The sequence below is a fragment of the Schistocerca nitens genome, chromosome 11, assembly GCF_023898315.1.
Source record: "Schistocerca nitens isolate TAMUIC-IGC-003100 chromosome 11, iqSchNite1.1, whole genome shotgun sequence".
NCBI lineage: Eukaryota > Metazoa > Arthropoda > Insecta > Orthoptera > Acrididae > Schistocerca > Schistocerca nitens.
Window position 1 is genome coordinate 184,306,136 of NC_064624.1, and position 25,896 is coordinate 184,332,031.

Here is a 25,896-nt window from a genome sequence, read left to right on the forward strand (position 1 = left end):
CGTGCGTGCTTAGAGATGTACAAGCTATCATTTATGAGGAATAGAACTGATCATAAAAAAAATTGTTGCCAAGTTCCCTCCTCCACGTACTTTACACTCAAAAGCGCATTAGGTACGTAGATGTATATGCTAACATTTGTCTGGAATAGGACTAAAGCTATAAAAAAAATTGGTGCGAACTTCCCTCCTTCACGCACTTTACAGTCAAAAGCGCATTAAATACGTAGATGCAGAACAATGATAATGTCTAGCATTGTAACCACGTTACTGATGAAGCGAAAGAGTATCAAAAACCGCAAAAACACAGAACTATCGCACAATCAGCCTAAAGACTCATGCGTCCGTGTTTCTGACAAAAATGATATTCAGAGGACAGGAAAAGTGAGGATAGGTTATATGACGATGTTTGGCTTTCGGAAAATTAAGGGCACCAGACATGCAGTTCTGAATTTGCGACTGATATCGGAAGCAAGACTTCACAGGGAAATCAAGACTCGTTCATAGGATTTGTAAAGGTAGAAAAAGCGTTAGACAGAGTAAACCGGTGATGATCGTAATTTTGAGGAAATTAGGATAAAGGTGTACGGAAAGCAAGAAATACACAATGCGTACAAAAAGCAAGAGGGAACATTAAGTGTGCAAGATCAAGAACGAAGGGTGTAAGAGACTGTGTCTGTACACTGAAAAAGCGATGACAGAAACAAAAGAAATGTTCAAGAGTGGAATTAAAATTCAGGGTGAAACGATATCATTACTATCATCACCGAAAGTGAAAGAGAATCACCGGACGTGTTGAACGCAATAAAGTGTCTAATGTGCACAGAAAATGGAATGAGAGTAAAGCGAAGAAAGTACAAACTAATGAGGAGTGGCAGAACGAGATTAGCGATGGACATAACATCAAAATTGGAAACGTTGAAGTGGACGAATGGAGGGATTCTACTTCTTTAGCAGCAAAGTAACACACTACATAAGAACCAAGAAGGACACATAAAGTGGACTGGCACAGTCAACATCGGCCTTAATCTGAGGAAGATACTTCTTATAGCATATTTGGAGGACAACTGTATGGTAGTTAATCAAGGATTGTGGGAAAACCAGAAACTGGAGTAGAAGAGAACATGAGGAGTTTGACACGCGCTGCTACAGAAAGATATCGACAATTAGGCGGACTTGCAAGAAATTAGGAGGTTCTCCGCAAAATCGGCGAAGAAACGGACGGTTAGAAGACATGGACAAGACGAAGCGACATAGTGATAAGGTAAAATATGTTAAGATATCAGGAAATAACTTCCATGGTAGTAGAGGGAGGTGCCGAAGGTAAAAACTGGCGGAGAAGAGAAAGACTGGAATACATCCGAAAAATAACTGAAGACATAGGGTACCAACGCTACTGTGGGATGAAGAGGTTGGCACAAGAGTAACCAGCCAGAAGACTGACGACTCAAAACAAAAATTAAAAAAAAAAATAAATAAATACAAAATATATAATCTTTTCTCTTACTTACCAAAAAAATTGTCTTCTGTCTGCAGTTGCCAAATCTGTGTTCTTTGTCTTTTAGCCGCTTCCAAGGGATTTCTCGATTCTTCACGTCGCCTTCCTCCAACAATGGTGTCACCGCAAAAGTATTGTCCTCCGTGACGGAGCTGAAATATCTTTTTCTTAACAGGAGGTAGACATCAAAATCAGCTACTGTTCGAGCAGTAGACGACGGATGTAGATCGTTGATTTTCACAGACCAACATCAACTATCGGCGTCAATGTTCGGTCACTAAATATTCAAACTTTTTACTTGTGCTAACTGTCAAGGGTTAACACTTTAGCGTGACAATACACTACAATTATTTTTTGCTTTGACTGTCTTCTTGGCGAAGAGAAAAAACGTCGAAAACCTACGCAAAGCTGGAAATATAAAAAAGACACTTTTTTCGAACAATTAGTTGGCAGGTCCTCATTGTCCCTCAAAAAAAAATTCTGTTACTGTAGCGTAGCAGTTGTGTCAACAGTTCAGAGCAAAATATAGATATCTAGGTAAGTCACAGCCTTCTAGAAACACAGCACGTTCTCTAGAAATCGGTACAGATGTCCTCCGTGGAAGCAAATCACGCACGTAACCCAGAAAGATCCGTTTCACCAGAGTATGCTGAAGTCCTTGCGTTTTGCTGAACTACGCTGGAAGATTCGCTCAACAGATTGTAATGGAAAAACAGGTCCAGAGAATTATTAACCACACAGCTGATGCTCGTAGCTCTGAGGAACACACGAATATGTCAGACTATTTACACACTGAGCAATGTTCCTTCACACGCTAGGTGTTACGTTGCATCTTGAAGATCACCCTGTAATAATTCTCGAAGCACCACAGTTGCCTTCGCATCACACTTTCTTTGACCTGGAGGTACAACTGGGGTCGTAATAGTTTGACCAGATGTTCAGTTTCAGAGACAGTCTAGTGAAGGGATCGAACACGGCATCCAGCAAAACACATCTCTGTACACAGTTACACTTGAGCTCCGCGCAAAATAAGCACTAAAGAAAATATACACTGACAAAAAAAAATTAAAAAATTGAATTGCTTTGCAGTCCGCAAAACGAAAAACAGCTAATCGACGAAGCAGGGAGGGTATTATGAGAAGAACGTTTAATAAAGAGCAAAGGAAAATTAAAAAAAATAATAATAACAAATTTTCCGCGCCAAACGCGTGGTCACATTGTCGAAGCGTCGTGTTCAATTTGCCGAAGAAACTCGCGAGATTGGAAGAGTCATCGGCAGCGAAACTGGGCCGGTTTTCCCGCACTGCCTGGGCTTTTGACGGCAATGACGTCTCGAACGCCTGCCTCCATCCCCTACACCCTCCCCTCTGCCCCCACCCGCGCCAGAGCATCGGAATTGCCCCATCTCGCGCGCGTCTCGCAGCTTCCGCGCTGCCCCATTCAACCGCCCGCAACGAGAGCGGGCCCGCGTCGCTCGTCTGCTATTGGCCGGTCGCTGCCCCCACCACTCCCCGGCGGAGGCGCCAGTCGGCCATACAGCTCGCCGCTTCCCCCACCACCGTGCTCTGCGGAGACATCGGCTCATATCGTCGCGGGAGGCAAGCGTCCGTTCGTTCTCAACCAAACAGTCGCGTAACGCTCTTTCGTTTTTTTCTTAGCTCCTCCCCCTCCGCCGCGGCGATGAGTCTCTTTCAACTCCTAGCGCTCCATTCACCAGAAGTGCGAACCGTCTTCTGTTTTTTTACTAACGGTTTCGCAGTCCAGAAATAATCTCTGGCGTCTCTTAACCGGGGCCTGCGGACGTGCCGAAGTCGGAAATTAATGCACAAATTGTATGGAATTAAACAATCTTCTTTCAGTGCTCGCAAAAAAAAAAAATCCTGCATAGAATTTTCTCCTTATTCAAGACACTGTTTATTTATTTTTGTTTCACCCATAAGGAAATTCTGGGTTATAGTAAGCAGTTAAGGAAAATTGCTGATACCCACTTCATCTTTTACTGTACTCTAACAACATATACACTAACCTGTCATTCAGAGACGGAAGCGGTACTGTGCCCCTACAAGAACTGCCAAATTAATTTAGGTTGAATAAAAATGAAGCATTATTCAGAAATGTTATTTAAAGAATCTATATTGATTCAAAATGTTGCACAAAACAAAATCTATATGTGATTCTTTATGGCAGCTGCTGTAAACTGATTGTAGTATAATGTATAATCTATATTACAAGACGGTGCACAGTCCCAGTCGCAGTTTGCTTATGTAACGGTTTCCGGGAGCATTTACAACGCTGTCGTAATACATTCGATAACTGTTAAGGGCACTCGAGGCAAAACGGAATGGCATGGCACAGCGGGATTGTGCTGTTTCGTGCATTGGAGAATGCTAAAAAATATCGTAGTGACATGTCTGTGAATGGCACAGCGGGATTGTGCTGTTTTGTGCAGAGGAGAATGCTGCAAAATATTGTAGTGACATGCCTGTGAATGGAAGGAAAGATACGACAGCTATTTTAACTTGTTCTGTAGTGCGACGTGAAAGTGAACGGTTTTTGTTCGTTTCAAGTAGTGTTTTTGTAACTTTTGGTGAATTTCAACGCGGGATAAACCTTTAATTGTTAAATGTATGCGCTTAAATGACATATAATCGTATAGTGCATCCCATTGTTGTACGTTAGCTATATAGTACTTTTAAATCTGTCAGTTATACAGGGTTTTACAAAAAGGTACGGCCAAACTTTCAGGAAACATTCCTCACACACAAATAAAGGAAAGATGTTATGTGGACATGTGTCCGGAAACGCTTGATTTCCATGTTAGAGCTCATTTTAGTTTCGTCATTCCAACGTGATCAAATTGTAAATTTTCACAATCAACATGTGTGGGCTGACGAGAATCCGCACGCAATTGTGCAATCACGTCATCAATACAGATTTTCTGTGAACGTTTGGGCAAGCATTGTTGGTGATGTCTCGATTGGGCCCCACGTTCTTCCACCTACGCTCAATGGACCACGTTATCACGATTTCATACGGAATACTCTACCTGTGCTGCTAGAACGAGTGCCTTTACAAGTACGACACAAAATGTGGTTCGTGCACGATGGAGCTCCTGCACATTTCACTCGAAGTGTTCGTACGCTTCTCAACAACAGATACGGTGACCGACGGATTGGTAGAGGCGGACCAATTCCGTGGCCTCCACGCTCTCCTGACCTCAACCCTCTTGACTTTCATTTATGGGGGCATTTGAAACCTCTTGTCTACGCAACCCCGGTACCAAATGTAGAGACTCTTCGTGCTCGTATTGTGGACGGCTGTGATACATGTAACGTTCCCTGGCATTTTCACAATTTATTTGTAACATATACGCCGATCTGGGCAAGTTATATATATATATATATATATATATATATATATATATATATATATATATATATATATATATCTTAATATTACTGAATGTGGTATGAAATATGTTTGTTATTTTTATTATATTTTTTTGTAACATTTCTCTGTATTAGGATAGGAAATTTCTATATTTATTATGTGAATGTAAAAGTGTCAGTATTTGCGGTATCAGCGATATTTGCTAGAAATCGATTTACAAAGAAATGTTAATAATCGTAATAGTCGTGCCGTTGTTTATCTTTGGCATGTGGAGACTCTCTGTCGTTGTGTAGACAGAGCCGCTAGAGTGAGGAAGGGTCAGTTGTGGACAGAGCAGCTAGTTGTGTGGACAGAGCCGCTAGAGTGAGGAAGGGTCAGTGTGTGGACAGAGCCGCTAGAGTGAGGAAGGGTCAGTTGTGGACAGAGCAGCTGAAGTGAGGAAGAAGTGAGGAAGTGTTAATCCTTGATCGCTCTAGCAGACGCGATGTGCAGCTACGCTCGCGCCCATTAGACGCGCCTGATTCATTAACCCGCATTGTGGGCACTAAAGGTTGTGTATGCATCGTGGTTATCCAGCAGAGTTAAGATGTACTTCTTTTGTATCTGTCGGGACTTTGCCACCTTTAATCAAAGCGTACGAATTAATGTGAGTTGACTTGTTGTTTGGGCTAAATATATTAGTATTCATTAAAAGTGTGAATTATTTATGTAAATGAGCATGCCTACGTCATCTATAAATCACATGCGTAATGTAGTAGGTTTGATCAGTGATAAATGCCGGCTTGGCAATAATTAAGACATTTTCTGTTAATTAAAATATTCTTGTGTTCTATGGCTAGTGCCGGGATAAAAGTCAGTAAAAATATTTCACAAAAAGAAAAACCCACTGCATTCTGGAAAGTGTATGCCAAGGCCGAATGATTTAAGAGACTCAGTTCTTATCCAGATAGTACTATCCAATTAATATGAGTGCACGTAATAATTTCCTTTAAATGTACGTAATCCTTAAGAAAGTAAAATTTGTTTTTTTTTTATTACCACACGTAATGAAGAGAGTGGTTCTACAACAAAGTTCGCACTAAGGCAAATTAACTTTTAAGCAAGAAATAAAATTATTATTCCCTTTTTTTATTTCTACGAAATTTCAAATCATTCATTCCAGGAATTTCATTAAAATGGCACCCAGCGTGAAGCTCGATTCAATTTTAAGAGAATATCATTAAATACAATACGCCATGCTCCAGGGCTGCATCAGCGCATCAGGGATTCCGTGCGACGGAGGGTGGATGCATGTTGCCTCGCTAACGGAGGACATTTTGAACATTTCCTGTAACAAATTGTTTGAAGACACGCTGGTACCTTCTGTTGCTGTGTGTTTCCATTCCATGATTAATGCGATTTGAAGAGAAGTAATAAAATGAGCTCTAACATGGAAATCAAGCGTTTCCGGACACATGTCCACGTAACATATTTTCTTTCTTTGTGTGTGGGGAATGTTTCCTGAAAGTTTGGCCGTACCTTTTTGTAACACCCTGTATATGCTCCATAAAAGTTGTTAAAAAATACGCTCTTGGTGACGAACGGTACGAGGCAGAATGGTAGCTCTGCCCTGTCACTTTTTGTGCAAGTAAATTTCAAGCAATATATATTTCTTTTTTCCCGATTTTTTACAGGTGGTGTAAACATGCCTTAGAAAGACTGATAGATACAATGGGATACTAAATAAATGGAAATGGCAGTATCAAACATTTTATTTTCTGAAATGGAAATTTTAAAAGCAACTAAGGAGTGAAACGAACGTTGAAATGGTACGTTCACTAAGCTAAGAATAATCGTGACTACAGAGTTGACAAATAAAACGGAAAATTTACAAATGTGTTGACTGCTGGTCAAGAGGACGAGCTGGTAGCGTACCTGTAATCAATAGAGAGCAGATTCTCTAGTCTGACGATAAAACGTCACATGGCCAGATGATTAAACTGTCAACTAGCAGAAAGAAATAGCTTACCGCACAGATTTGACAAAGACAGTTGTCTGGTTGGGCATGACAGGGTTATAGGATTTATTGCTAGGCATCCTACGTTTTTTATTTGCAATCCTGAAAATAGGTCGGATGCACGAGGGATGGGATCAAAAAAAAAATAGCAATAACAGTAACAGTAACTTGGTATTAAGGATGAAAGAGAATTCTACATTTTTCAAAATAATATTAAAATATTTTAGAAGGATTCTGAGTTCGAGTTTCGGTCAGAAACACAGTTTTAATCTGGCAGTAAGTTTTTGATTTGGCGTAAAGTTTGAACTGATAAAAGCTGCCCTGAAACACTTCAAGATACGGTCTATAAAATAAAATTTATGGGAGAAATTTCAGTCTTTCAAAATAAAAGCAGGCCTACGACAAGGTGACGGCGTATCCCCAATTCTTTTTAACAGTCCCCTGGAGAAAACGGCAAGAATTTGGAACGAAAAACTTATTGAACTCAACATCTCGCCTATAAGCTAAGGAAGAGGAAGCAAAAAGATCGAAATCAACTGTCTTGCAGAAGATTTTGCTATACTTTCCGAAAATGTGGCACGAGCGAATCTCCTCAAGAAATAGCCAGCAGGACTGGTTTAAGAATTTCTGCAGTAAAAAGCAAAATTTTTAACAAATGTTAAGGATGCTCCAAAATTCCTGGAAACAGATATTGGCCAAGTAGATAGGGTAAAAAAATTCAAATATCTAGGGGAGGTATTCCAAAAAAATGTTTTGAAAAATCTGCATTAGAGGATAGGTTGCATAAAATGGGGAGAGCGTATGGTATGGCCAAAGACCTCTATAATAAGAAGTGCCTGCCCAAAACTGCAAAAATAATACATTATTACACATTAGTGAAGCCAAAATGCCTACATGCAAGCGAATGCCTACTATTAAACTATAATTTAGACAAATTAGAAATACTAGAAAGGCGAATTATAAGGAAATTATTAAAAATGGCTCTGAGCACTATGGGACTCAACATCTTAGGTCATAAGTCCCCTAGAACTTAGAACTACTTAAACCTAACTAACCTAAGGACATCACACACACCCATGCCCGAGGCAGGACTCGAACCTGCGACCGTAGCAGCCCCGCGGTTCCGGACTGCAGCGCCAGAACCGCACGGCCACCGCGGCCGGCGAAATTATTAGGACCACAAGAAGCAGCAGAAGGTTGGAAATTACGAAGTAATGCTTAAAGGTACCAAAATATGGAAAATATTTCAAACGTAATTAGAAAAAAGATGACTCATGTTTTTTGGAAATTTATTTCGAATGAAAGACAGTAGATTAACGAATAAGATTTTCAACTATTTGTGGGATATGAAGTGCACAACGAGCTGGGTCAACGAAGTAAAAAAGAATTTAGAAGTAAACAATATACGAGTAAAAGCAGAAGATATAAACAACTGTAAGCCTTTCGGAAAACATGGATGTATTACAAGGTAGGGTAGCTATAAAGATTAGTACATACCGGTCTGAAGATAGAAAGAAGAAGCATAGTGAACAGATGAAAGCACACTTCAAGAAAAGAAAAGAACAAAGAAAGAGGAACTGAAATTGGAACGTGAACCTCATATGGCCTATCGCAGTAACAAAATTTAAAAAATATTTTCTTATTGTTAACGATTTTTTAAGATTCCATACTCTTTAGTCTAAACTGTTCATCAAAGAGCTTTATGTCAGTTTTAAGATGGTATTCCTAATGAGTACAACGTTAATGCAATAATTTCGCAAAATATGCCTTATCTTATTCATCCTCGTGGGTTGGGCAGAACGAGAAACATGCAAACATTTCTTTGAAAAATGTAAAAAAAAAAAGTAGCATACAGCTTTAAGTGATTTTCAAGTAAGTTACGTAAGGTTATATTACAAGATGATATTTTACACGTTTGAGAACTGATTCATTAAGTTTCTCCATTTTGCAAAAATTTTTAAATATGAAAGAGTTCCTCTAAAAGCTTACATTTATGGTTTAAGCTGTGTGTATGTCCTTAGGTATCGTTAACTCGCGGCCCGCAATTTAACACAGACAGTATTCATGCAGTGTGTGAAAATGACGCCTCTTATCGACTTACAATAAACGTTACACATGCTTTCAAACATTTTCGAAACTTTTTCTCACTGATACTACCCACAAATTAATACCCTATAGGAAAAAAATGTATCGCTTGCCCTATTTTCGCTCTCAGCGCAGTAAAAAGGAGTATCAAGCGCGACGTTTTTGATTTATTACCTCTTTACCGCCAACTTCACTCTCCATATATTTTGAACAATTCATCCATATGTAGGCCCCTACCATCAAATGTACTCGCGAAATTGTATCACTGTACGACACACAGCTCAGGAAATATGATGTCGTAAAAACTGAGATGTGTGAAAAACTAGCTTTTACTAAACGGAGAATAAATTACTCAAACTATACTCATCCAGCGGCTGATAATGGTGGGAATGGGGGCGAATTAGAGGTTGTAATTTCCCCCCTCCTTCCTTTTTCCATTTATTGTCCACATTAAAAAATGCTCAGTCCAAGTAATTAATAAGCTAAAGTCTTTTATGAAGATTTGAGAGGAGCGAAGATAACAATGAACTTTCAAGCCATGTTGAGATGGCTCCAGTTCTTCTTGTCTAGGGGTCTCATTATTGAAACTGAAAATCTAACATCAGGTCTTCACGATTGGTTTGAACTAAATAAACATTGTTGTTGCAGATGTTTCTTTTACGTAAATATATTTTCCATTGATTTTCTCACATTTTAGTATATCATACAGAAATTTGACTTTTGACATTCACAAAGCTGAAGTTACGTTGTGTGCAAAAAATACGTCCTATCACATCAGAGGCAAGCTTACGACTCACACTCTCTGCAGAAATAACAATATTCCAAAGACTTTACAATTTTTCTTAACAAGTGAATTCCTGCTAGTTTTCGTTACATTATTCATTTCGATTATTATTTCGTAAATGAATCCAGAAATTAATATAGTAAACGGTACAGGATTACGTAATTAATAATAGAAATTTTAGGTGTGCAAATAATTCGTAATTTCAAATGTTTCTAAAACAATAAATGTCACTGTTCATTCGGAACTAGTGCTTATCGATTTTATAATCAAAACTAAAGTATTTTATACAGCAATTTCTCTTCATAAATTTTACCTTGAAATATACACTCCTGGAAATGGAAAAAACACATTGACACCGGTGTGTCAGACCCACCATACTTGCTCCGGACACTGCGAGAGGGCTGTACAAGCAATGATCACACGCACGGCACAGCGGACACACCAGGAACCGCGGTGTTGGCCGTCGAATGGCGCTAGCTGCGCAGCATTTGTGCACCGCCGCCGTCAGTGTCAGCCAGTTTGCCGTGGCATACGGAGCTCCATCGCAGTCTTTAACACTGGTAGCATGCCGCGACAGCGTGGACGTGAACCGTATGTGCAGTTGACGGACTTTGAGCGAGGGCGTATAGTGGGCATGCGGGAGACCTGGTGGACGTACCGCCGAATTGCTCAACACGTGGGGCGTGAGGTCGCCACAGTACATCGATGTTGTCGCCAGTGGTCGGCGGAAGGTGCACGTGCCCGTCGACCTGGGACCGGACCGCAGCGACGCACGGATGCACGCCAAGACCGTAGGATCCTACGCAGTGCCGTAGGGGACCGCACCGCCACTTCCCAGCAAATTAGGGACACTGTTGCTCCTGGGGTATCGGCGAGGACCATTCGCAACCGTCTCCACGAAGCTGGGCTACGGTCCCGCACACCGTTAGGCCGTCTTCCGCTCACGCCCCAACATCGTGCAGCCCGCCTCCAGTGGTGTCGCGACAGGCGTGAATGGAGGGACGAATGGAGACGTGTCGTCTTCAGCGATGAGAGTCGCTTCTGCCTTGGTGCCAATGATGGTCGTATGCGTGTTTGGCGCCGTGCAGGTGAGCGCCACAATCAGGACTGCATACGACCGAGGCACACAGGGCCAACACCCGGCATCATGGTGTGGGGAGCGATCTCCTACACTGGCCGTACACCACTGGTGATCGTCGAGGGGACACTGAATAGTGCACGGTACATCCAAACCGTCATCGAACCCATCGTTCTACCATTCCTAGACCGGCAAGGGAACTTGCTGTTCCAACAGGACAATGCACGTCCGCATGTATCCCGTGCCACCCAACGTGCTCTAGAAGGTGTAAGTCAACTACCCTGGCCAGCAAGATCTCCGGATCTGTCCCCCATTGAGCATGTTTGGGACTGGATGAAGCGTCGTCTCACGCGGTCTGCACGTCCGGCACGAACGCTGGTCCAACTGAGGCGCCAGGTGGAAATGGCATGGCAAGCCGTTCCACAGGACTACATCCAGCATCTCTACGATCGCCTCCATGGGAGAATAGCAGCCTGCATTGCTGCGAAAGGTGGATATACACTGTACTAGTGCCGACATTGTGCATGCTCTGTTGCCTGTGTCTATGTGCCTGTGGTTCTGTCAGTGTGATCATGTGATGTATCTGACCCCAGGAATGTGTCAATAAAGTTTCCCCTTCCTGGGACAATGAATTCACGGTGTTATTATTTCAATTTCCAGCAGTGTAATATAGTGTGTATAAAATTATATGAAAGTTTTCAGAAAAGCAACTGAGACAATACTGACCTGTCCAAAACTCGAGAAATAATACTGGTATCGACAGCTACTGTTGAGGAAAAATATCGCTAGAAGAGGATGTCCTGTTACAAGGTACAGAACAAATTTTATTTGAATGTCATAAGTTGTTGATCAGTAAATGAGAAAAAAGGCTATAATTACTAGTTGATAAAAGAATCCCATTCCAGATGCTGTGTTTTATTGTAATTTTAGCCTACTTTTAATTTCCTTACTTTGAACGAAGAAAACTCAATGATTATGTTACTGAAATGAACTTAAGCAGCGATTTCCTGCTCATTCGAAAAGGTAGCCAGGTTTGATTGCTTTCACTAATGGTTGACGTTAAATAGTTATTTAACATCTTTAATAAGAGTGAATTGTGTTCGCAAGCTGTTGCGGTCATTGGCATTGCTATACATGGAGGGCTTATTTCAATAGTGGTACAAGTCCATTTTTGTTCATTTTGAGATACAGTGCCCTAAAGTTAAATGAGCGCTGAAAAATTTGCAGTTGAGATACCAGAAATATTCAAGCATATGGCTTGTTGCTAGAGATGAACCTTTCTTTCATTAATTTCAGAAGCATTATAGGCAGAGAAGTGGAGGTAATGGACTTGTACCACTATTGAAATCATCCCTTCACATATTCCCAATGCTATGATGTTTGGAAAAGCATCTCTTAGCGCATATACTGAAAAAAAAATCTTCAAAATATCCAAGTTGAAAGTTGTCTCAGTTCTCAGCATGAGCTATTTCACTTGGAACAGAAAGCAATCTATTTCGTTATCTATATAAAAAAACGTAACTCCGATGTATCAATGCCTCTGCTATAGATCTACGTATTTGACACCAAAATCATCTGCAGCTTTTCGAGGTAAGACACAGAGATTTCATTCTAGGCGCTTTCTCACGCGTAATTACAAGGTGCACTCAAATGAGAACGAGACACATGGAAAAAAGTACGTAAACTTTATTATTATTATTATTATTATTATTCGTTACAGTCAACTTTGGACTACGCTAAGCATCAGTCATTTCTTGTGCTTTTTCTTGCGTTCTTCCCAGTACTTCTTCATTTTTTCTGAGTGGGCTTCTTTACGTTCTTGCGACCAGGTTGTTCCCGTCTTCTTTGATTGCGTTCGGTCTTTGAATCCCTGTATTTTGTTGATGGCATTCCTATATTCCATTCTGTTGTAAACTGTCTCTGGTATAATGTTCATTTCTGCAATGTCTTCTTTTACTTCTTTCAGCCAGTTAATTTGTGTCTTTCTGCTTTCCATGTATTCCAGGATTTTCTTTGCCGTTCTTTCTGGTCCCATTCTTTTGACATGCCTATAGAAACTCAGTCTTCTCTTTTTAAAGGATGTTGTCAGTTTTTCAATTTTCTCGTATAACTCTTTATTGGATCGCAATTTATAATCTTGTCCATCCTTTTTAGGTCCTAAGATCTTTCTCAGTATTTTTCTCTCTTTTATTTCCAATTTCTCCAACAGACGTTTTCTGTTCAGTGGGATGCATTCAATCGCATACAAGCTTCCTGGTTTTATTACCGCATTGTAGTGCCTGAGCTTGGCATTGATGGAGATCGACTTTTTATTGTATACATTTCGGCATAGCTGGTACGCCGTTTCCATCTTTATTGCTCTTTCCTGTAGTGAAACATTTGGTAACCCTGTCGATGTAATCCATTCCCCTAGATACTTAAATTTATGAACTCTCTTAATTATTCCATATTTAGTTTGCAATGTCTGTGTTGGGTCTGTTTTGTCCTGTATCATCAGTTCTGTCTTTTCATACGATATTTGTAGACCTGTCTTCTCAGCGATCTCATGCTTTATTATACTTTATTATTTCGTAAATTTTTGCAGATGATATGGTAATATGGGGTGATAAAGAGGTAGATGTACAGTTACAGCTTGATGCGTGGAAGGAAATAATGAAAAGGTATGGATTAAAAATAAATAAAGATAAGAGTGAAGTAATGGTATTTGGAAGGGAGAAAGGAATCAACGGAAATATTACCTTGAATGGAGAACCCCTCAAAGCGGTAGAAAGTTTCACTTATTTAGGGAGTGAAATATCTAGGGATGGAAGAATAACTAACGAAATTAATAGGAGGTTACAGGAGGCAATTTCTACCAAACAATAAAACATCTGATTTGGAACAATGAAGTTTCAGAAACAGCAAAACTCCTTATGTATAAGAATTATTACATCCGTATTGTCACCTATGGTTGAGAAACATGGACAGTGACAGAAAGGGACTGGAGCAGACTGGAAGCAGGGGAAATGAAATTTCTCAGAGCAGTTAAGGGAAAAACAAGAATGGACAGAGTAAGGAATGTAGAGATTAGAAAGGACCTCAAATAAAAAAGTATGAGAGAAGAAATTGAAAGAAAGAGATTAAGATGGTATGGGCATGTTAAGAGGATGCAGGGGCAGATACTCCCAAAATTATGGCAGAACTAAAGATGGATGGGAAAAGACCTACAGGGCGCCCAAGAACACGGTGGGAAATGGGAGTGAGAATATCTGTAGAAAGGAGAGGCGTGACCTGGCAGCAAGTGGAGGAAGAAAAGTGGTGGGAGGACCGAGCCAGATGGAGAGGACTCGTCACCACCCAGACCCGGCAGTAGCTGGAGCGGGATTCCGATATACGAGGGCAGTTCAATAAGTAATGCAACACATTTTTTTTCTCGGCCAGTTTTGGTTGAAAAAACCGGAAATTTCTTGTGGAATATTTTCAAAAATTCCCGCTTCGTCTCGTATAGTTTCATTGACTTCCGACAGGTGGCAGCGCTGTACGGAGCTGTTAAAATGGCGTCTGTAACGGATGTGCGTTGCAAACAATGGGCAGTGATCGAGTTTCTTTTGGCGGAAAACCAGGGCATCTCAGATATTCATAGGCGCTTGCAGAATGTCTACGGTGATCTGGCAGTGGACAAAAGCACGGTGAGTCGTCGGGCAAAGCGTGTGTCATCATCGCCGCAAGGTCAAGCGAGACTGTCTGATCTCCCGCGTGCGGGCCGGCCGTGCACAGCTGTGACTCCTGCAATGGCGGAGCGTGCGAACACACTCGTTCGAGATGATCGACGGATCACCGTCAAACAACTCAGTGCTCAACTTGACATCTCTGTCGGTAGTGCTGTCACAATTGTTCACCAGTTGGGATATTCAAAGGTTTGTTCCCGCTGGGTCCCTCGTTGTCTAACCGAACACCATAAAGAGCAAAGGAGAACCATCTGTGCGGAATTGCTTGCTCGTCATGTGGCTGAGGGTGACAATTTCTTGTCAAAGATTGTTACAGGCGATGAAACATGGGTTCATCACTTCGAACCTGAAACAAAACGGCAATCAATGGAGTGGCGCCACACCCACTCCCCTACCAAGAAAAAGTTTAAAGCCATACCCTCAGCCGGTAAAGTCACGGTTACAGTCTTCTGGGACGCTGAAGGGGTTATTCTGTTCGATGTCCTTCCCCACGGTCAAACGATCAACTCTGAAGTGTATTGTGCTACTCTTCAGAAATTGAAGAAACGACTTCAGCGTGTTCGTAGGCACAAAAATCTGAACGAACTTCTCCTTCTTCGTGACAACGCAAGACCTCACACAAGTCTTCGCACCCGAGAGGAGCTCACAAAACTTCAGTGGACTGTTCTTCCTCGTGCACCCTACAGCCCCGATCTCGCACCGTCGGATTTCCATATGTTTGGCCCAATGAAGGACGCAATCCGTGGGAGGCACTACGCGGATGATGAAGAAGTTATTGATGCAGTACGACGTTGGCTCCGACATCGACCAGTGGAATGGTACCGTGCAGGCATACAGGCCCTCATTTCAAGGTGGCGTAAGGCCGTAGCATTGAATGGAGATTACGTTGAAAAATAGTGTTGTGTAGCTAAAAGATTGGGGAATAACCTGGTGTATTTCAATGCTGAATAAAACAACCCCTGTTTCAGAAAAAAATGTGTTTCATTACTTATTGAACTGCCCTCGTAGATAGATAGATAGATTTCGTAACTGATCGCCATAAGTGTTATTACACGTATCCCTCTCTGGAGACACGATGGTCAGTGGCTGCATAGGAAAAAATGTTTGTGGCTGCCTGCGGAAGTACACTGACGGCAAAAAAATCACACCACCAAAAATTAGTTAATATAGAGTGAAGAAATTTCGAGAATAAATTTGTCCGGGTAACATACTTAAGTGCTTATCATTGCATGGCAACAGGTTAAAGTACGCGCCGGATAAGCCAATGCACATGTGAAATGGTGCTAAACTATTAGCCGATGCAACCGCCAGAATTCTGAACGCAAGCTTGCAAACGTGCATGATTTTTGTACAGGTGCCGGATGTCAGTTTGTGAGATGGAGTTCCGAACACGCCTGTTAAGCTTGGTTGGTCAATACAGGGATGGTTAATTCTACACTACTGGCCATTAAAATTGCTACAGCACGAAGGTGACGTGCTACAGACGCGAAATTTAACTGACAGGAAGCAGATATTATGATATGGAAATGATTAGCTTTTCAGGGCATTCACACAAGGTTGGCGCCGCTGGCCACACCTACAACGTGCTGACATGAGGAAAGTTTCCAACCGATTTCTCATACACAAACAGCAGTTGGCAGGCGTTGCCTGGTGAAACGTTGTTGTGATGCCTCGTGTAAGGAGGAGAAATGCATGCCATCACGTTTCCGACTTTGATAAAGGTCGGATTGTAGCCTATCACGATTGCGGTTTATCGTACCGCGACACTGCTGCTCGCGTTGGTCGAGATCCAATGACTGTTAGCAGAATATGGAATCGGTGGGTTCAGGAGGGTAATACGGAACGCCGTGCTGGATCCCAACGACCTCGTATCACTAGCAGTCGAGATGACAGGCATCTTATACGCATGGCTGTAACGGATCGTGCAGCCACGTCTCGATCCCTGAGTCAACAGATGGGGACGTTTGCAAGACAACAACCATCTGCACGAACAGTTCGACGACGTCTGCAGCAGCACGGACTATCAGCTTGGAGACCGTCGCTGCGGTTAGCCTTGACGTTGCATCACAGACAGGAGCGCCTGCGATGGTGTAGTCGACGACGAACCTGGGTGCACGAATGGCAAAAAGTCATTTTATCGGACGAATGCAGGCTCTGTTTACAGCATCACGATGTTCGCATCCGTGTTTGGCGACATCGCTGTGAACGCACTTTGGAAGCGCTTATTCGTCATCGCCATACTGGCATATCACCCGGCGTGATGGTATGGGGTGCCATTGGTTACACGTCTCGGTCACCTCCTGTTCACATTGACGGCACTTTGAACAGTGGACGTTACATTTCAGATGTGTTACGACCCGTGGCTCTAACCTTCATTCGATCCCTGCGAAACCCTGCATTTCAGCAGGATAATGCACGACCGCATGTTGCAGGTCCTGTACCGGCCTTTCTGGATACAGAAAATGTTCGACTGCTGTACCTGTACACGCCATCCAAGCTCTGTTTGATTCAATGCCCAGGCGTATCAAGGCCGTTATTACGGCCAGAGGTGGTTGTTCTGGGTACTGATTTCTCAGGATGTGCACTAGGCAGCGATACCTCCCGCATGCGCACAAGAGGGTGGGTTGAAGAGAGTTTGGCGTCATTGGCCGGGAGGCCCCTTGCGGGGCAGATCCGGCCGCCTTGGTGCAGCTCTGATTAGATTCGACGCCACATTGGGAGACTTGCGTGCCGGATGGGGATGAAATGATGACGAAGACAACACAACAGACAGTCCCTGACCGGAGACAATCTCCGACCCGGCCGGGAATCGAACCCGGTCCTCTTCGGTCGGCAGTCTGTCACGCTGACCATTCAGCTGTCTGGGCAGTGTGTTCTGCTTGTTATTTGCTTATTGTTAGGTGGCTAGTGGCTAATTTCATATTTTCGTGTTGCAGATTTTCCGAATTTTCTTCAGTAAGTAGGTTTTCATAAATGCGGAAAGAAACTTTTTTTTTGCCATTCGGCAATCGTTATTTTCTTAGTAACATGCGTACACTGTTTCACGGTGATTTTCGACTTGTATCGTAATGCGTTAGCTTACGAAAGTTCATGTTTGATTTCACTGCATCTCTTGCATTTTTTCAGCACGCCAGAAAAGAGAAACTGGCAGTCATGGGCGTGATATATATACAACATATGAAATGGTGGGCTGTGCTAGTCTGTGTCTTAAAGCCAGTCCCGTAAAAAATTCCCCAGTCGCCAGGAAACGTAATGTTACAGCCAGCATGCATCATAAGACGGCATTTACCGGTATTTTATTCTTACTCTAGGCTTGTAAGATCACAAAACGTGTAAACATATGATTTCATTCTTACTTTCGAGAATGTGAGACAACCTCCCTCGTGACTGTTTCACACTTGCTACTGCCATCTTCTACCACAGACAGTAGCTCCTCGAAACAGGCTATGTCCATCCTCACGATTTTCCGAAATTCTTGCGGATCTTCGGGCCTCAGTTCGTTCACAAGCAGTGAATATCATCCCCTGACTTTGTCTCTCCTTTTCGGCCACGGTCGAACTCAACAACGTCTGCCATTTTGTTTTCGTGGTCGTTCTGCTCTAATCCGAAACCTAAATGACCGTATGGCATTGTTAGCCAGGGCAACAGCTGCAAAAACAAATGGGCTCTCCATGTGCAAAATGGTGTATAAATGTAATTATCTGTAACCAAGTGTCGTAGTAAAAAACTGTCGAGTCTGTAATTTAGTAACCTACATAAGAGAATAACAATCACTTAACAAATAATGATAAGAAGAACGCAAAATTCCCAAGACTGGCTAAGTTTCATGGAAGTTGGAAATTTAGGTAGAAAACCCAAAGAGATTCTGGTCGTATGTAAAGTACACCAGTGGCAAAAAAACAGTCAATACAGTCACTGCGCGATAGCGATAGAAATGTTATCGATGATGGTGCCACTAAAGCGGAGTTACTAAATACAGTTTCCCGTAATTCCTTCACGAAAGAAGATGAAGTAAATATTACAGGACTCGAAACCAGAACAGCTGTTAGCATGACTAACATGAAAGTAGATATCTTAGGTGTTGCGAAACAATTCAAATCACTTAACAAAGACAAGTCATCCGGTCCAGACGATATACTAATCAGGTTCCTTTCAGAGTATGCAGACACAATAGCGCCTTTCTTACCAATCATATACAACCGCTCACTTTACGAAAGGTCTGTTCCTAAAGACTGGAAAGTAGCACAGGTCACACCAATATTCAAGAAAGGAAATAGGAGTAACCCATTGAATTACAGACCCATATCACTGACCTCAATTTGCAGCAGGATTTTGTAGCATGTACTGCGCGACCGTTACGGTCGCAGGTTCGAATCCTGCCTCGCGCATGGATGTGTGTGATGTCTTTAGGTTAGTTAGGTTTACGTAGTTCTAAGTTCTAGAGGACTGATGACGTCATCAGTTAAGCCCCATAGTGCCCAGAGCCTCTTTTTTTTATATAAAATACTGTATGAGCCATTTGAACCATTTTTTTGCAGCATGTACTCGAACATTTGAATCACCTTGAAGAAAATGGCTTATTCATACATAAGCAACGCGGATTCAGAAAATATCGTTCTTGTGCAACGCAGCTAGCTCTTTATTCTTCCAGAAGGCTTTTGATACCGTTCCTCACAAGCGACTATTAATCAAATCGCGTGCATATGGAGTATCGCCTCAGTTGTGTGACTGGATTCCTGGTTTCCTCTCAGAGAGGTCACTGTTCGTAGTGATAGACGGTAAACCATCGAATAGAACAGAAGTGATATTTGGTGTTCCGCAAGGTAGTGTCATAGCCCCTCTGCTGTTCCTGATTTACATAAACGATCTAGGTGATGATCTGATCAGCCCCCTTAGATTGATTGCAGATGACACTGTAATTTACCGTCTAGTAAAATTATCAGACAATCAATTCCAATTACAAAATGATCTAGAGAGAATTTCTGTATGGTGCGAAAAGTAGCAATTGGCACTAAACATAGAACAGTGCGAGGTCATCCACATGGGTACTAAAAGAAATCCGATAAGTTTTGGGTATACGATAAATCGCACAAATCTAAGAACTGTCAATTCGACTAAATACCTAGGAATTACAATTACGAGCAACTTAAATAGGAGAGAACACATAGATAACGTTGTGGGGAAGGCGAAACATATGTTTTTTACGTTTTCAAATTTTTCCGTGTGTATACCGTCAAATCCTGCATATGTCCAAGCAAATCTGAACATGTCCTGGAATTTTGGAGAGCGAAGTTGATTATGTGTCAGTGCCTGAACTTTGATAATTGACTGAAAATAAAAAATTAAACTTTTTCCTCGAAGGAAGACTTGAACCAAGAACCTCTTGTTCCGCAGCTGCTCACGCTAACCACGGGACCACAGCGCTCCTGTGTTCTGTCGGTCCTTGATGTTGCCTATCTTGCGCATGGACTACTCAGTTTGTATATTTTGCTTATTTTTTCATAGTTCGACACAACTTCTTCCTGTTTTCTCGATTGATCTGTGTTCAGTTTTTCAAGGCCTATCCACTGTGCCAACTTATACCTAAATCTGAGGGGGGGGGGGGGGGGGGTGCGATGGGGAGGTTCCCTTGTAAGCTCTAGGGGACTGATGACCTCAGATGTTAAGTCCCATAGTGCTCAGAGCAATTTGAACCTTTTTTTTCCTGCAAGGAAACAAGGAGGACGAGCTTGATTACTAGGAAGTCGTGATTCAGGTGTGATATTCCTGGCTGTGGCTGCCAGTATTTTACTCTGCTAGAAGCTCGCCTTGATGCAGCTTGATACACGTGAAGTAGCATATGGTACAGAAATGGGGTGAGGTTCAAGCGACAGATGGTACAGTATGTACCGGTCTCGTGGGAGAGTCCGCCAATTGTACTGAACTTGCTTCTGATTGGTCGGAAAGTTCGGGTGCTAGGCGCCAAAACGCCTAACCTCTCTTATTAATTATTTATACACTTTTCATGGTATTTAACCCGGTTTTTAGTATGATGACTCTATCGTGTTTGTTTATTAAATTTCACTAGTATCGAGAAACAGGCCGCGCGGAGTGGCCGCGCGGTTTGAGGCGTCATGTCACGGACTGCGCGGCCCCTCCCCCAGGAGGTTCGATTCCTCCCTCGGGCGTGGGTGTGTGTGTTGTTCTTAGCATAAGTTAGTTTAAATAGTGTATAAGACTAGGGACCGATGACCTCAGCAGTTTGGTCCCTTAGGAATTCACACACATTTGAACATTTTTGAGAAACACAAGAGTAACGATATTGCAACCGAAGTGCTTCGGACAGTTTCGGCTAGCTTTGGAGCGCCTGGTTCAAATGGCTCTGAACACTATGGGACTTAACTTCTGAGGTCATCAGTCCCCTAGAACTTAGAACTACTTAAACCTAACTAACCTAAGGACATCGCACAGACACCCATGCCCGAGGCAGGGTTCGAACCTGCGACCGTAGCGGTCGCCCGGTTCCAGACTGTAGCGCCTAGAACCGCTCCGCGGCGGGCCTGGGAGACGAAGTACTTCGGCTGCGCAAGTCACTCTATTTCAGGCGTTCTGGAGGACCAGACACGTATGTCAGTATCGTGTTACTTAGATGTGAATATGAAATACTCACTCTGTCTAGTGCGTGCCAGAGAGCCGGACATGTGTATCATATTTCGGAAGTTGGATAGAAAAGTTACTATACAATTAAGAAAGCTATGTCGAGTGTTGCAAAAGACAGTGTAAATGTGCGTATATTTGAATAATAACCAAACAGGATACATTAATGAGAAATGTCGCCTACCATCATTGTCAGTACTAGAGATCTTGCGAGGTTCCGGGGCTAGCAGTGTGTTTAGCACTAAATTCAGCTAAAATTTGCATATGGAAATGATGCTCTAAGCCCCCCCTTTCCTAACTCCGACTTTGCAGTTGCATATGGATTAAAGAGGAAACGCGATCTGATTGTAATTGACCCTGCAATAATTTAATTTGATAAAAATTAATTTGACAGTGGAAAATTTAATTAATGTCGTGACAGACGAAAGGGTTGCTCTACATAACTACAGAACAGAAGTTCTGTTCAAGATAACGATTGGATTTATTGACTGGCGACTCCATGGAGTGCTGTGTGCACAGCGACCATATATGTTAAATTAAAAGGAAGGTCAGCGTTGGCCGTAATATTGATGGTTTATTAATAGCAAAATCGATTTTCAATCACATCGTGATCATCTTCAGTGTGAAACTTCCCCTTTCAACAATTATACAAGACTGTGCTTAAACTGACACACAATATTTTTAGCGCAACGCAATCTGACTATCAAAGATCCCTGCAAAAGAATGGCCCTGAGTAACATTAAACTATACCTTTCACAAATCACTTACCTCACAAAAATCTTCATTACTCGAACTACTGCAATACAGCGAGCGCCACTACTGCCAGCTAAATAAAAGATTCAAACTACGGAAGGCACTAACTACTGATAGGGATAGCAAATGAAAGATATTAATAGAGAACAAACAATGTATTTACCTTATTAGTCATAATATATAGAGCAGTTCAAGACAAATTACAAAACTCCGCCATCTCTCTCCCCACATCCACCACTGCTGGCGGCTCACCTCCAACTGCCCAACGCTACGCGCTGTTCACAGCCAGCTGCCTAACACTACAATGGCAGTCAACAATGCAAACTGCCCACAGACTGCACACAGCACAGCCAGTGATTTTCATACAGAGGTGGCGTTACCAATAAAAAAACCTAAACAGCCTACTTACAAGTGCTGGAAGTTAAAAATTTCATATAGCGACCAGTGAATAAAAAACAAAAACCACAAACACACCTGAATATAAACCAACTGTTGGAAAGAGCATACCTGTGGTGTACACATTAAACTCATAGGCACTGGTGTCAAGTTATTATCACCAACCAAAACTGAGAAACGATCACAATAACTGAAGCCGCTGTTTATATCCACCTATACAGCAGACCTCAGTGTGACACGAACGCTCTCTAGGTGGCGTGTCTCACCTGAAGACTTAACAATACTTTATTTGGCAAGAGATTACCACAAAATACCAAACTGCACTTGCAAATCATTAATTGAATATTTCAATTTTAAAATTGTTCATTAAAAAACGCATAGCAAAAAGGAAAGGGGGAAATGCACACCTTGCCAACATACGCTGGCGTGTTATTTTCAAACAACTTAAAAAAACACGTAAGAATAAAAATCAACAGGTAAAATTATATGGTGTCAGATTCCAGGACTAGTAAAGAAGAAGCCGGCCGCGGTGGTCTTGCGGTTCTAGGCGCTGCAGTCCGGAACCGCGGGACTGCTACGGTCGCAGGTTCGAATCCTGCCTCGGGCATGGATGTGTGTGATGTCCTTAGGTTAGTTAGGTTTAAGTAGTTCTAAGTTCTAGGGGACTGATGACCTAAGATCTTAAGTCCCGTAGTGCACAGAGCCATTTTAGTAAAGAAGAAAAATATACATATAACATGACATTAAATATAACAGAATTTGTTATAACACAGTAACCGCCATCTGGCGCAGGGAGTCAGGAGATGTAAAGTTCTTAATTTAGGTAAAATATTACATTGTAACCAAGAAGTCAAATACATAAATAGTGGTAATTATGCCATCTATGTCACAATATAGCTGGTCAAAATGCCGTGAAACACATTGCGAGTTATAAAATTTTTTTATGGTGCAAACTAACAATTTTTTATCGTATTTAAGGCCGTGATGATACACACATCTCATTCGTCCCGTTGGGACGTGTAAACACTTTATATAAATTAAATGTTGTGAGCCGGCCGCTGTGGCCCAGCGGTTCTAGGCGCTTCAGTCTGGAAGCGCGCTGCTGCTATGGTCGCAGGTTCGAAACCTGCCTCGGGCATGGGTGTGTGTGATAGCTTAGTTATATTTAAGTAGTTCTATGTCTAGAGGACTAATGACCTCAGATGTTAAGTCCCATAGTGCTCAGAGCCATTTGAACCATCTCCTTAAGCTGGCTTTGCCGACCCCAGGTTCCCTACCTCAAATTGTTCAGTGGAGCATCCTCTATATTCTGTTAAATGTCCTGTATATATTTACCAGTTCTCTGAAAAAAACATTCTTGCACTACCGCGTTATCCGATGGGAGGCGAGAGTCACTTTCTGTATACTAAAGAGTGAGCGAATAAGTCTAATTACAATCATCTACCTAGTACACTTTCTCGCTGCTGCAATCATACAGGGAAAATATTACGTCAACTGCTACAATATGAAACACTTTTCACTTCATCTGCGCTTCTTTCTGGAAATAAACAGATGATGTGTCCCATGTGGCTCCAGTGGGAAGCTGATCCATTGCAACTTAACTGAAATCCCCACAAAGCTCTCTTGCACTACTTTATGTTTACAATTAGAGAGCTATAATTCAGGTTTTACAAAAATAGCATCCGCCGCAATCTGATTAATAAAATCAAAGCGACATTCCAGTTAATTAGCATAAATTCGTTATTTACATTTTCGCTTAAGTTCTTCAGTGCTTAACGCTCTTTCCGTCTCCAGATTTTACAACGAAACGTTTCTCGTGTCCATAATCTCACATGAGACAGCACATTTCATTTCTCCATCCAAGAAAACGAGAGAATTCTCAAGAATTCGCCATATCGAAGAATATTACTTTTATATATATGGCTCTGAGCACTATGGGACTCAACTGCTGAGGTCATCAGTCCCCTAGAACTTAGAACTAGTTAAACCTAACTAACCTAAGGACATCACAAACATCCATGCCCGAGGCGGGATTCGAACCTGCGACCGTAGCGGTCTTGCGGTTCCAGATTGCAGCGCCTTTAACCGCACGGCCACTTCGGCCGGCTTTTATATATATATATATATATATATATATATATATATATATATATATATATATATAACGCTGTTTTGAAAAAAGTCGCTAGCGCTCTGTATGTATTCTCACAGATGTCACTCTCTTCGGTAGCTCATTTCGTCTCTATCGAGTCCTTAATCCCCAGAAAATGACAATACTATCTTCGATCCAAGATCGTCTCTCCCTTTCTCCACTGTTTGTGGGATGGGAAACGAAATAAAACCCGTTTTAACTACTACGTCCTCTTTAACTAGCTAATGTAAAGCATTTCATGTAAATTATATTCCATTTCTGTGCAGCGAGAAATGATCTGCATTTAGTGAGGGAGAACGAACACTCTGCTTGTGAACGAAAAAGCGTTACCTTATTACGTGTTCTGTGACAGATACATTGATGAATAATCGCACCCGCAATAACTTAAACCGTGGCATCCGGTTGGCGCCTTCCGCTACAGCTATACACCACACACTAAAGTGCTGCAGGTTGCTGCCCCAGTAAGGCGCTTCTACGGAACTGCAGCCCGCTCTGCTTGGGACACTCGCTGCGGTATATGGGAGCGCCCTATCTGCCGGACACAGGGCTGCCTTACTGCTAGGGCTCTTGATAAAAAACCGTTACGAAATATCGATAATTTTTCGAAACGTATCGATTTGTGTCGGCGACATTATACAGCGGTTTACCGATATTTCGGTGTCAAAATGGCAATATCGTGGGCCAATACTTGTATTTTATATTATATGTTTTTCACAAATTTTCGTAAATATTTGAAGTTGTTCTTTTGAAGTTGTAGTAGAACATAATTTACTTTCATTACATGAAGGTGTATTACTACTCTTTGAGCTTTCATCACATTCAACCTTTCTATTTTGATATGTGTGTGCCCTGATAGCTGAGGGTCAGCGTGATGGATTGCCGTCCTACAGGCCCGGATTCGATTCCTGGCTGGGTGTTGTGTTGCCTTCATCATCATTTCATCGCCATCCGGCGCGCAGGTCGCCCAAAGTAGCGTCGAATGTAATAAGACCTGCACCAAGGCGGCGGGACCTGCCCCGTAATGGGCATCCCGGCCAATGACGCCAAACACTCATTTCCATTTTTGACTGTGTGAAGCAAGTACATGTGGCACAAAAGAAGAAGTCCGGTTGGCATGGAGGGGGGGGGGGCGGTGTGAATGGAATAACAAGACTTCCGATATGAAGAAATAGCGCACCAGTTGAGTTAAAAACTTAATTTAACGCAACTACGAGGGCAGTTCAATAAGTAATGCAACACATTTTTTTTCTCGGCCAATTTTGGTTGAAAAAACCGGAAATTTCTTGTGGAATATTTTCAAACATTCCCGCTTCGTCTCGTATAGTTTCATTGACTTCCGACAGGTGGCAGCGCTGTACGGAGCTGTTAAAATGGCGTCTGTAACGGATGTGCGTTGCAAACAACGGGCAGTGATCGAGTTTCTT

The 25,896-nt window shown here is 42.2% G+C and overlaps 1 protein-coding gene across 1 annotated transcript in view; it reads right to left on the bottom strand.

Moving 5' to 3' along the window:
- LOC126212759 (protein twist-like) overlaps window positions 1–2,821 on the bottom strand; it is a 281,543-nt gene extending 278,722 nt beyond the window's left edge. Inside the window, exon 1 of the mRNA XM_049940166.1 lies at window positions 1,509–2,821. The gene's annotated coding sequence lies outside the window, so the exon portion shown is untranslated. The remainder of the gene's footprint in view (window positions 1–1,508) is intronic.
- Between the last annotated feature and the right edge of the window lie 23,075 nt (window positions 2,822–25,896).